The sequence below is a fragment of the Benincasa hispida genome, chromosome 8 (genome assembly GCF_009727055.1).
Source record: "Benincasa hispida cultivar B227 chromosome 8, ASM972705v1, whole genome shotgun sequence".
NCBI lineage: Eukaryota > Viridiplantae > Streptophyta > Magnoliopsida > Cucurbitales > Cucurbitaceae > Benincasa > Benincasa hispida.
This window is the reverse complement of record NC_052356.1, coordinates 21963727-21967556: the sequence shown is the minus strand read 5'-3', so window position 1 is coordinate 21967556 and position 3830 is coordinate 21963727. Positions and strand designations below refer to the sequence as shown.

The following is a 3830-nucleotide window of genomic DNA, read 5'->3' as shown; positions in this document are numbered from 1 at the left end:
TTTGTGACAATCAGAGCACCATACATTTATTTAAGCACCCATAGTACCACAACAGAACTAAACATATAGATGTTAAATATCATTTCATTTGAGAACAGATAAAAGCAAAACAAGTTGAATTTTTGAAAGTACATACCTCAAAGAATGCCTTCGACATGTTGACAAAGACTGTCACTCAACTCAAACATCAAAAGTGCCTTGATATTATAGGGTTTGAGCTGAGAGATAAAGGTTAAAGAATAAGACAATCAGTTCAGAGAAGCTAAAGAAACACTTGAAGTTTACTTCAAGGTGGAGATTGTTATTACAAATAAATGAAAAACAACTTCAAAGTTGTTAGAAATCAATTACATACAAGCTGTCTTTATATACATTTTTGTAATTACATGTACAAGTATGAGAGTGAAAAAATTACAGAGTGGTCAAGAAAGCTATCAGACTTATCTTGTAATAATCTTTGTAACTCCCCGAATAGAATATCATCAGCTTCTCTGTGGACATAGGCTATCTTTGGCCGAACCACGTAAAACATCGTGTTCATCTTCTTCTCTGATCTTCTTTACTTTATCGTGTACCATTTAGCCATCGATCGTGTACCTCAACACTTCCATCGTGTAGACCATCATCGACTTCGAACCCCATCGTCTAGACGATCTTCAGTAAAGCCTTCATCGTCTAGACAAATCTTCCCTTATCATCTAGACGACTCCCTGCTTTACCTCCAATCACAGTAGACCCCAGCATCCAAGCGATTTCCAGCAGCCTTCTCCCTCAGGTTCTCTCTTTCTTTTCTCTCGTTTCCTCTCTGCAACAAAGAAAAGAAAAGAATAGTCATTAAAGGTCTTCAAATCTCAGAAGTGTTTAGTTCTAATTTCGACCGTCAAAGTGTAGGGTGAAGATTATTCTTCATATGGATTGTGCTTTCAGCACACTGGTTTGAGTTCAGTGTTTTTCAATAGGTGGTATCTGGTTTTCACCATCGGGCTTGGTTTCATTAAGCCCAAAGATCAAATTCTTTTTAAGTTAGTAGTGAATTCTCAGCCCAATTTTCATATCAAGCCCATCAAATACTACTTGAAGGAAGTTCCCACAGGATTTTGTTCAATATGCTACTAACAAAAAAATCAAAGTAAAATCATTCAAATGCCAAGAAACCAAGAACATTTAGAAACTCCTACTTCAACCAGCATTTAGAAATTATTTAGGGGGAGGGAGGGGGGATGCCTTATAACCAACACAAATTCACAACATTTAGAAACTCCTATTTTAACTAAGTCACTATTCAAATGTCAACAAGCCAACAAGAGATCACTTAAATAAAACAAACCCAACAAAGCATTGAACATAAAATAATAATAATAATAATAATAATAATAATCATTTAAGAAGGAGGGGATGCCTTATAACCATACAAATTTACAACATTTAGAAACTCTTACTGTAATTAAATCTCTACTCAAATGCCAACAAGTTAATAAGAACTGCCTCACAACAAATGCCTAGATTAAAAAAAAAAAAAAAAAAAAAGTGCACATATAACTCAATTTCAAGCAAATACCAACAAGTCCACAATAGAGATGTATACAACTCAAGAAATATAAAAAATAATCTAACTAGAGTTTCGGTCCACTTTCGTGTTAATTGATTTTGTAATACCTTGATTTATTATGTAATTATGCATTATTTTATTTTCGATTGTTTTGATAGGTTGGAATTCAAGATTTGATTGACCAGCTCAATTAATTTTAATTTATTTATTTTAAATTAATTGGTTGATTTGATTTGATTTGTTTTGAGGATGGAAGATTTAATTTAGTTTTGAAATTTTGGGATGTCAAGATATTGGATAGGATTTTAGTAAATTTGAATTTATTTGGATTTATGTGGATTTATTTTGATTTGGATTTAGTTTAGGAAGGAATTTGAGTAGGAAAAGGAAAAGGAAATTAAAAAAAAAAAAACTTTTCATAGGAGGGTTTATTTGGGTTAAAATGTGAAGGAAGAAAAAAAAAAACAGAGAAAACGAGAAAACTTATTTCCCTCCTCTCTCTCCCCCTCTCAGGTTGCGTGTAGGAAAAAAAAAAAAAAAAAGGAGAATATCTCTCTCTCTCGCATTCACGCAAGATGGAACCACGCCCCCCGCCCCCCCCCGTCTTTGTTTCTTCCGTCTCGTCTTCAGACCCGTGGCGATGCCTTCAATGCCGCCTAGTCGCTGTCTCCTTCGCCCAAACCGCCCACTGCCTCCAACTGCTTCATGTCGCCAACCGTCACAACGTCGTTCACAGCTCACAACGGTGCACCACCATGACCTAGTCATTGGTTCTACTCGACACATCCCTCTGACCGTTTGTTTCTGGCACCCAACCGCTGTCCTCCACCAGTCACTGCCTTCCTTCGCCGTCATTCGCTGGATCTTGGTTGTGTTGGAGATTTGGCTAAGATTCTTGGGTCTTGAAAATTTTCATGGGGTATTTCAAATGCCCATTAATTTTTTATCCAATTGACTAATAACCTCATGTTTTGGTTCTAGGATTTAAGTTTGAGAGTGTTTCGGGCAAGATTTTTTTGGTAAGTTGGTTGAATCTTCTTAAAGACGTTGGCTGCCCATTCAATTTTGTTTGGAATTTTGGGTTTGACCATTAAATTTCATTAGGTGGGTTGGAAAGCGAGGATTGGAAGAGGTTGTGGATCTAACCACACTTGGGGTAAGATCATTTAGAGTTGACTATAAATATTTGGCATTATTAGGTTTACTTATTAATTTTAAATTTGGCTTATAGGCTTGATTCAGGATTCAAGGGTTTTACGTGGGTTAAAATTGTTAATTGGTTAGACAACAGTTTGAGGTAAGTGTCTTCCTACTGGTTCGCCTTTGAACCAGTCGTCCTTACTACTTGGACGATATATTTTAGACTAAATGGGCTGGTTATTCTAGATTACTTGGACTGTAAAATTTTGACTAATTGAACTGCATGACTTAATGATATTGACTGAATGGACTGTTTTGACCATGATGTTATGTAAAGTTGATTGAGGATGTACTGGTAATTTTGTCCTTAAGATAAACGATTGAACATATAACAAAGGAGTTATATGTAAATTGATGCATGCAAAGCTATAAGGTTTTTGTTAGCTTTTCTTATCTGGGCAGGTGTACACATATGACTGTATATGTGCACATTATGAATGATTGGTGGACCTTCAAGTTACACTATGACTGATGCATGTTCCTTCGGGTTCATGTTTACGACTGATTCGTGGACCTTCAGATTACATACTATGACTAATGCATGTTCCGTCAAGTTTATTTACGACTGATTTGTGTACCTCCAGGATATGACTGATGCATGTCCATTCAGGATTGTGTTTATGACTGATAGGTGACCTTCGCGAGCACTATGACTGATATGATATGGGTGTATACCAATGTCTAGATAAACTAGCTAGCAGGTAACCCAGAGGACCCAGTAGCGATCACTTACTAGGTATAATATACTCATCCTTTATTCTTTTATGTTTTTCAGGAAACAACGAGAATGGATTGGCAAGGGACCGAAGAGACTCGTGATAGAGCCATAGGAGACAATAGAAAATTCTTCCGCACAGTTCATGTTTCATTATTTATTTATTTATTTAGATGTTTTATTTCTATTTTACTTGAGTTTATTGACAGATGACATGTTTTATTGTTTCCTTTTGAAATATTATTTTTTCAAAACATTTTTTATCCCAATTAAATGTGTTAATTATTGGATTTATGATTAAATTAACTTTTCAGTTTAAAATGGCCACATGTTTTCAATGAAATTACATTATGACGGTCAAAATAT

General features: G+C 35.4%; 1 long non-coding RNA gene across 1 annotated transcript; it reads left to right on the top strand.

The window, feature by feature from the left end:
- Positions 1-296: 296 nt before the first annotated feature.
- Positions 297-3606, top strand: LOC120083603. Its single transcript, XR_005483474.1, has 4 exons — positions 297-2568; positions 2654-2705; positions 2781-3450; positions 3525-3606. It is a non-coding gene; the product is annotated as an uncharacterized LOC120083603 (long non-coding RNA).
- Positions 3607-3830: the final 224 nt, after the last annotated feature.